This window comes from Neolamprologus brichardi, chromosome 7 (assembly GCF_056152115.1).
Source record: "Neolamprologus brichardi isolate AB-2024 chromosome 7, ASM5615211v1, whole genome shotgun sequence".
Lineage (NCBI taxonomy): Eukaryota > Metazoa > Chordata > Actinopteri > Cichliformes > Cichlidae > Neolamprologus > Neolamprologus brichardi.
The window spans coordinates 39,617,942-39,627,605 of record NC_142110.1 but is presented as its reverse complement, the minus strand read 5'-3'; the positions used below and the strand labels follow the sequence as shown (position 1 = coordinate 39,627,605).

The following is a 9,664-nucleotide window of genomic DNA, read 5'->3' as shown; positions in this document are numbered from 1 at the left end:
GAGATTTTTGTCCAAAGTGCATCAAAACAATATTCATACATATTTGATACACATACGTATGGACATATATACTGTGTCTGTGTGGGCGTGCACATGCTGTGTGTGAGGGCTTTTCCTAACATTACCCTGAGTGGTGGCTAGGGGGTGCACTGTGGACACGGTGTGTGTATGGGCAGAGGGAGCGAGAGAGAGAGAGAGAGAGAGCGTGTGTATCTCAGTAATGTATTCCTGCCTGTGCCTGGGCTGGTCACATGGGGAGAGCAGCCTGTTTAAAACAGCCTCGGCTCGCTCAGTCAGAGCAGTGCGAGACACAGAGACATACGCACCCGTTCTCTCTCTTCCTCTCTTCACGCACGCGCGCGCACACACACACATGCTCACGCACGCAGACGGCAACTTTCCTCTAGTGGACTGACACCACACACTCGCCAGGATAGACACACTCCCCTTACTACAGTGGAGAAGAGGATAACGATTGACAGCTCTGAAAAAAAGAAATACAGAAAAAGAAAAAGGTTCCCAGTGAGTAACCAATTTTGATTGTCATATGTTATTCACATTTGCGGACTTTGCTCTTCTTCAGCGTTGTCTGACCGGGATGTGACAGTGACTGTGAAAGGGAGAGGGACTTGATAGAAGGTGCTTTGAGGGGGGGGGGACAAGTAAATAAATAAGAACGGAAGAGCAGCCAGAAACGACAGAAGAGAGCACAGATGTGGTTCTAGTGCAACACTGGAATACCTCTCCATCAATCTCTCCCTCTGTCTGTGGGATCTAATGCTGTTAATTAGCAGCATGCACTTGGAATGAGAGGAATGCCATTGCGCGGAGCTGGAGTGGGGTTTGTTTCGGACTCTTGCGCTCTGTGTGTGTGTGAGTGTGTGTGTCTTTGTCATTTCTTTCTTTTTATTTCTTGCATGCCAGCTGCATTGTGATGGTCAGTCTACTGATGTTGAGCAGATTCTCTGCGACACACGCTGCTCTGGCTATGATTAATAGAAACCTATTGATATGCAGATGGAAGTAGATAGACCTGTCACTGCACTCCAGTGATATGAGTGATGTGTTGGGAGAAAGGGGACTGTTTTAAAGCCTCCCCTTCTTCGTATCGCCTCTGTCCCACTCTCTTTGTATCCCTCTGTCCCTCTCTGTCCTACTGCCCCCCTCCATCTTTCATCCTCCCTTCTCACTTCCCTCCCGCTCATTTCTGTTGCAGCCGCTGATATTTCTTTGACACGCTCTCCCTCTTCACTGTCTTTTTCTGTCTCTGTTATTTCATTAACTTTTTCCCGTGTACACAGCTCCCTTGATTCATCTGTGTCGCTTCAGTTCTAAAAGGTCTTCCATTCAGCTCCTTGCTTTCTGTCTCATTTCTCTCCCCCACGCTGGTATATGCTGGCATACTTAGTAGACTCCTTAGTTGCATAGAAAGAGAGAGGATCGCAGAGTTGTGAGGAGGGAAAGAGGGGAGGGAAAGTGAGAAGAAAGACAGAGGAATGAAGGCGAAAGTAGAAGGGGGGGCATTGAAAAGGCTGACACTGGCTTGGACAATTAGCCCAGGGAGTCTGTCCTGGGGTGCTATTTTGAGAGGGGCTTTGGCCCCTGAGCCCTGGGTGCTGGGTCACGGGATGCCTTGACCCTTCCAGTCGACAGCTAGGCATGGGAGCCATTATCACAACCTGATTGATTAGCACTGAGCGGAAATCCCTTTTCTCTTCACTCCTTGGGAGCAAAAGACCGAAGGTTTTTGTTCTTTTGCTGCTGCTGGTTTAGTATCTGCCTGTCTGAATGTTGAAAGCTCTGGCTTTTCTTTTTTTCTTTTTTCTTTTTTTAAACTGCTGTCAGTTATGGAGGTCTGGTCTCTACGTATCGTCTGTCACTGGGCTTGTCTTCCTGCCTTCCTTTTTTCCTCTTCCACAACGTGTGTGTTTGTTTGTGCGTGTCAGTGTGCATGCACAAGTGCAGAAGTGGGTACGAAATATTTTTTTTAATAACAAAAGAAACACACTTTGTTGAGGGGGCTTCTAATATACCATCTTCTCTGTACCAATTATGCTACCTCAGGAATTAATTCAAACCTTCCTTAACTTGTATGAGCTGTACACCTGAAATTGTTAGCAATATATTTAGGAGGCTGCCTGTACGGGGGGGGGGGGGGGGGGGGGGGGGAGGATGGCATGCCAGAGATAAACAAGTGATAAAAAAGAGATGTGAAAGAAAATATGACAGAAGACAAAAGGGATGGGGGGACATACATGGGCAGCTTGGGAAAAATGAGTTCTTCCTAGCATGTTTGAGTACATTTCTCTTTTATCCTGTCATCATTTTCACCTCATTTCTTTGTTTTGATCTTCCCGGTCCCATCTCTAACTAACGTTTGCTAGTTTTGCTCTCCCCCCAATACCCCCTTTCTCAGACTGGGAGTTTAGTGGGGTGTTTAGCCCAGCTCACGGCTGATCAAAGCAGTATGTGTCTGACTGGGCTTAGCCCAGGCACTCCTAATGGAGCGCCGTTTTCATGCCTTGTTGGTGGTGGAGTAGGAGGGAGTGATAGGAGGTGGAGGGGGAATAGGAGGGTGTGCAAATAGAAAGGCTGATAGGGAAAAAAAATCAAGCAAGGAAAAGATAGGTAGATAGAGAGTGGGTATAAATCAGAACAACCGTGAGAATGTGCTTCTTGTAGGAGGTGCTGTGGAGATGTCACTATGAGTTGGGTCACCCTTTCTTTGCAAAATCAATGATGAGCGGATAACAAGGATACCACAGTTCCTCAAATAACAGCAACAGCCAATGGCAGCTCTCCCCAGGCTGTTCAGAAAGCCACATTTACAAACTATTTTGACGATCAGAGGAACATTACATTCTCTGGAAAGTCAGGGGCATGAGATAATCAACTAACACTTAATAACATGCTATTTATCATTAATGCTGACTGTATATTAGCAGAATGTGAAAAACTGGTCATACCTTTTGATACTCCAAGAGATACTCCAAAAGTATGCTTTTTTAGTTTCAAGTTTCTAAAACTTTTCACCATGCCATTAAAATCGAGTTGTTAGCTTAATATATGTTAGCCTAACTCTTGCCAGCAAAGACAGAGCCAAGATACATGGGTTCTCATTGTGAGTGCTTTAGCAGCGATGATTTTGAGAATTTGCTTGGTTTTGCTGTGGGGTTTTTTTTCTTTCAAGAATTCAGTAAGAAGTCTAAAATTCCAGTTTGCATAGCCAGGTTTTGTGTATATTTGCCCTTGTTTCAAAGGGTGGTGACCACAATGTGGGCAGGGACATCACTGAATCTAAATAACAGAAGAATCTCTAAACTTACTTAACTGAAAATGATAGAATTTTAAAAACTAACAGAATATATAATAAAACTTACGGGTGCAGCACCCTCAGTACCCGTACTTCTGGCAGTGTAAATAAGAATGTTACTGCCAAGCAGGCGAATGATATTGATTACCAAACAAAATAGACAAAAAAAAAAGAAAAGAAAAGCAAAGAATAAATGAAAGAGCCTTGCTGTCAACAACACAAAATGAAGTCATATGACAGAAAGCGGTCAAAAGAACCCAACCATATCTTTCCAATAAGCGTCTTTCCAGTCTTTAGTGGAAGGACCTATCACCAATGGGGCATACAGTTTAAGCCAGCACAGAATAGCTCCCACACATGGTTTGGTTTTAGGCTGGAAGCAACACCAGACAGGAAAAGGTCTATGTGTGCATCAACTTTTGAGTGTGTTTGTGCATATTTCTGTGTTTGTGTGCGTGAAAGAGAGAGGAAGAGAGCTAGATATAAGAAGAAGAGAAAAAGAGATGAAGAACTGGTTGTGTGTGCCTGAGTGCATAGTAAGCATCTGTGTGTCCGTCTGTATATGCCTGTATGCCAAGCACTAAACAGCCATGCTACACATAAACTGTATATTGATTTTTAATAGACTGTAAAAACCTGTCTAGACATTCGGACATTGATTCTGAAATTGGAAGTTTTACTACTTCTGTCTCTATTAAGACATTTTTGGTGGAGGAATGGAATTTCTGAGCAGCAGAGGGAGAAAGCCTCTTTTATAACCTTGAAAAATAAGACAGAAAATGTTGCTTACATCTTACTGAGAAGTCTGTAGTGACCGACAAGAACACCGTGGTGTAATTTTAAAGTTGTTAAACTGAAAGATTTAAATGTGTTTCTGTAATTATCACCTACAAGTGTGATTTACACACTTCTCAAACTGTCTTCCTCCCTTCACCACCCCGTCCCCCACCCAGCTCATCACCTCCCAAGTCCAGGTTTCTTCTGCAATCTATTCTTTTTTGTTTTGTTTTCGTTGCTCACACTCCCCTTTTATAGCGCCATTGTTCTTTTTTTTTTTTTGCTCCCCGCCTCTCCTGTCCAATCCCCACTTTGCAATGCCGATGTTTATATTTAACACAAAAGAAAGGTAAGATAAAACTAGGATAATATTTCCCCTAACATACTTACTGCCTGGATAAACATCCTCCGACAGATGTCCAAGCATGGGTCTGATCAGAGGAGGGCATGGGGGCCGTAATTCTCAGTGCTGTAATGTACACAAAGGCTACAAATTGGAAGCTGGTGTGGAGAGGGTTGGACAGAGAGCTGGAGGGAGGTATAGAGAGACAAAGACTTTCCTCATCATAAAAATCAAACATATTTCAAAAGAGGAAAAAACAGTTACTGTCCATTGTTAAAACAACTGTTGCTTTATATAGATGGTTGTTTGGCTGTTGTGCAATTAGTTAACCGAAGGATCATAATGTGCACCTGGTTCTTCTCTGGTGAGAAATCTGTTTGAAGATGTGAGATCAGCTTCAGTTTGTGCAGTGTCATAATCACAAATCCATAATTGATCATTATCAAATTAATAGCACAGAATTGGGTACTCCAAGAAGTAGTTTAAACATATTTACAATGAAAATTTTGCCTGTTGCTCATCTCACTTTCAGGATCAGAATTAATTAGCATAACACCAACTGTTATTTTTGAGCTTTCTCCACTAACAAAAATATCTGATCTAAATCTTTTAGTTTTCAATATTTAGATCTTCATCTGCTTGTGTAAATATAACACAAAATGATGGCGATAATTGCAATTAATAAGAGATTTGAAAGGATTTAGATTTAATAAGTGGATTTAATGCTGGATTCAGATTTGATGAAATGCTCTCAAGCACTAACCCAACAATGGAACTATAGTAGAATGGACAGCGAGAAATAAATATGAGGTTTTGGTAAGCATATTTGTGTGTACATGTACGCATCACAGACAATTTATATGCCGCTGTGAAACAAATGCAGGCGAGAGCTTTGAATGCAACAAGCCTCCCAACAGCCACACAGACATTAAAAAGTCAGCGTTCTCTCTGGCAATGCACAGCTCCCACGCTTTTTCTGTCTACCCTCTCTCTCTTTAGTTAGATGTGCCACTTGCTGTGTGCTTTTATCTAACTGCACCTAAGGGTGTGAAAACATGACAAGATTTTGTTAAGATTTGGCCCCAATTAAGCCGCCTCACATGCTTTTCAGAGATCTACATTTTACGACTGTTTCCTCTCTACAACCTGAGCACGAAGATCTGGCTCAGAGGGAGAGTTGGTGTGTAATTATTTTGGTAATCTGAAAGAGCTCCTGTACTTTCTTTGTACACTTTTAAAGTGTCGAGAACATGCAGATATTAAGCCGTTCTCTAATGCCATAAAAGACTGAATCAGGACCTTCAATTCTGAAAAAAAAAGGTTGAATGTTTATTTAAAAGAAAGCCTTTTTTGCATGGGGTTGTGATAGCAAGCGCACACACAGACGGACAAACTTTAAGTCTTTTTGCATGTGGCCCGGCATTTTTCTAAGCTTGAGCTTTTCAATGTTGGCTTTTTGTTCTATTTGTCAAGTTGCTTGTTTCTCTTTCTTTGAGAAACAGCCTTTTTATCTGTCAAGTTTTGTGTGTGCTAGTGGGTCAGTGTGTGTCACACTGTGCATATCTGCTTGGCTCGGCTGTATTTTTATCCTTAGACAGCTCTCTATTCAGCCCCTGTAGCATTCTTGCAGCCCAGGCGATGGGAGAGTTTGACTCCTAACTTTCTGATCAAAGCATATGAGGGATAAAAGGAGGGAAATGAACAAAAAAAAGTTTATGAATATGCATCACTTGACACCCCCCCAACACGAGCTCCCAGCTTTCTAGACACATACACACACTCAAACACAAACAAAAGCTGCCTTCTCCAGTAGGGGGCAAACACTTTGAGGTGGATTTGCGCACAACTTCTGAAGGCTATTCACATTCTGTTAGCATACCAGAGGAAAATGTGCTGTACCTGACAGCAGCCACACACTGTTATCTACAAGTGCAATTTGTGCATTTTACTATATTTTTCAGGGCTTGTGTATTAAATATTTAAACTTTTTTTTCAGATTTACTGCATTTTATATAAATGCAACTTGAGAATAAATTGTTGGAGGTAATTTGCCTTAAGGCAACTGTATAATGTAGTACACTATGTATGCTGTATAGGAATACATGATGTGGGAGAATCATCCTGGGGGCGGTGTATGCGTGCCGTGTGGTGCATCCACTAATCCCTCTGTATTATAAGTTTAACTGCTCAGTTGTATTGACTAACTCGCTATCTTTATATTTCCCCTACGCACATGTCAGCCACATTATTTTCTTTTTCCATATGTAACATATATAATATATAATAATATAATCTTGTGTTATATTGCATTCACGGCACATAAAAGAATAGCTGGAAAATCTCATTTTTGCTTTGTGAAAATTCCCACTGTATTACAAGGTTAAAATCTGTTCATGCCAGGTGACTAAAAATGTTGCTTGTTTTAGCTCATTTGCACATGTTACATTGCTGTAGCTGGTAAAGAGTATATAGCACCTATTTCACCTGTTAAACACTTTATTTTCAGCAAACAAATGGCTAATAATTAACTTAAAAAACAGACCTCCCCTGATTGTACTGGGTACCCCTAGCAGCTGAAGGAGTCACTTCAATATGAAGGATTCAGGCCAAATTTTCTTCAGAAATCAAAAGGATATGACTCTCCTTTGTTTTTGTATGTCTCACCACTATTTTGGCTGATGCAAGCTCGCACAAAGTGTGCAAGCACAAACTGTGCAGACATGAGCAACACAGCAGTCCACTTAAAGGCTGCATGTGTCATTAGCCACAATAGTGTTCTGAGGTTACACAGAGCTCCTATAAACAGATTGGGGATGCATTTATGATCAGTATAATGGGACATTAAAAGAGCATTAGACTACATACAGTCTAAAGTTTATTCCGGCTTACACGTGCACCATTCGTAGAAACGCTTTACTACTTTTTAAAATCATGGACTTCATGTGAAAGAGGGCCATTGTCATCAGTTATCAGATGCAGAAACTCCTTCTAGAAGATAAGTTTGACTACTAAGTTATCATTTAACAGTAACAAACTTGAAGCTCATTATTCTTTGACATTGTGTTAGTGCTGTTAATTTCACAGCAAACCATATTATTTGTCAGATAATTGGTGTAAAAAAATGCTCCTTAAGACATCAAACGTATAAGCATAATGAAGAGGTCCAAAATTCAGTGTGTTCAATGAGCAGCTCGGAGATTTAGGAGCCTGCTTAGACTCCTAGTGAACACAGACCCGTTCGATGTGTAGCTTACTTACATTCAACATTTAGATTGGACTGATAAGTAACTGCAGTGCTTTTGTGTAAAATCGCCATGACTCTTGTTTGTTGGCACGTTTTAATGTGTGGGTTTTACTGTTATTTATCCCCCGTGTTATAAAAAAAATAGATCACAATAAAAGCACCAACTGGCCAACTGAAAGAAATGGTAGTGAAAGGGAATTTGATCATCCTCCTGAAATAACCAATTTTAATCTTGAATGCACTTGAGCAAAGCTGTCAACTGAAGAAGTGAGACACAGACATCAGGTGCAAGTACTAATAGAGTAGGTTGTGGTCAATTCTTAAGGGGAAGATAAAGTGAAGAGAAGTAAATGGAAAAGTTGAGTTTAAGAAAAGGCAAAAATTTTCTCACCTGAGGCAGAATAGGGAAATTCAAGAGATGTCCAAGATTAAGCCTTGGGATAGCTACAAGTATGTATTCTTGCGGGAAAGATAAAAAGAGAGAAGAGAACTGGAATGAAAAGTTAAGAGGTGAGGAGGAGGCTAACAACAAAAGTGGTTTTGGTCAGAGGGGTGGATGAAGAAAAGTATAAGAACACAAGAGATTCAATTATGGAGCAGAAGACATTTTAACAGACTGATACCATTGGGCATGATTGGAACTTGAAGGAGGGTAGCTGGAGAGAGAAAGTCGGCACACATCAAGTGTGATTGTGGTCAAACATTGGAGGAAGAGTAGTAGCAATTGAAAATGGTGTGGAGTGTGTGTGTGCGTGTGTGTGTGTGTGTGTGTGAGGGGGAGGGGGAGGGGATTAAAGGTTAGGCAAGACCATCAGCAGACATGACTGTGATGAGTGTAAAGCTTGAAAAGACTTGAGAAATGACTGGGCAAAGGGAAAAAGGAAGAGCACATAAAATGCTAGAACACCATTATGTCCAGTTGCAGGATTGAGGTCAGAGAAAAGGAAGAGCTGCAAAGGATAGAGAAAATAAAAGGGGACATGCTGGATAGGTTTGGAGTTGAGGTGCTTCTTGGAGTTAAGACGTGACAATGGAGGTATAGGTGGGAATTTAAATTCTCAGCTAGGAGACAAGGGCAGGCGAGAATAAATGAAGAGGGAGGATGCACTTTAAGTAGACTATGCCATTTCTCAGAAGTACAGTTTCAATCACTTGGTGTTTTCAAACATGTCAAAATGGATGCTGTGTATCAGATTTGATGATGGTGTATCATCCCCTGAAAGCAAGTGCATAAAGTGTAGTGTGTGTGTGTGTGTGTATGTGTAATAATGCAAAACACATTTTATCAAAATAACTACAGTGGGATGCTGAAACAGAGCCTTCTAACGTTTACAGACATCACCCCTCTGTGTGTATGTGTGTGGAAACTGTCTGGGACCATGCCACATTATTAATAATGCACTAAGTTCAAAATGCATGAATTTCCAATCAACTGGGATATTAGCACCATGGTCCCCACTTTGTCTTCATTTTTGTTTTACAGATATTTATTAATTCCCCCCCATCCCATCTCAAATACGTTAGAAAGCTGGTTGCTGAAAGGCTTGGGGCTCTGGCTTTTTGCGCTGCTGGCTCCAGATATGTATCCTCAGTTTTCTGTCCATGCAATGTTTTTGTTCAACCAAATGAATGAAGCTACTCTGTGTTACTGACTGACTCTTTCAATATCCGTCCATAAATTTGCGTATTGGTGTGTGTATAAGTTTGCTTTTCCGTACAAGTGTGTATGTCTGTGTGTGAGTGAGTGAGTGCCTCTCTCTGAGCCGAGGGCTTTTAATCTATTAAAGCCTGATCCTTAAACACTAATCAATGTACCCTTTTATATTTCCATTACAGTGCAGAAGGGAAAGGGATAAATAAAGCATGACAGTGGAGCTCAGTAGTGGCCACATAACACTGAAAAGTTCCAACTGCTGTCGGTGCACAGGAGGGGGCTGAACTATTTAAACTGGGTCATTGTATTTTAATATTTTTTTATAAAATCTAA

The 9,664-nt window shown here is 41.2% G+C and overlaps 1 protein-coding gene across 1 annotated transcript in view; it reads left to right on the top strand.

Moving 5' to 3' along the window:
• The first annotated feature begins 307 nt into the window (after positions 1 to 307).
• Positions 308 to 9,664, top strand: part of cntfr (ciliary neurotrophic factor receptor) — a 213,631-nt gene continuing 204,274 nt past the window's right edge. The window contains exon 1 of the mRNA XM_006795592.3: positions 308 to 522. The gene's annotated coding sequence lies outside the window, so the exon portion shown is untranslated. The remainder of the gene's footprint in view (positions 523 to 9,664) is intronic.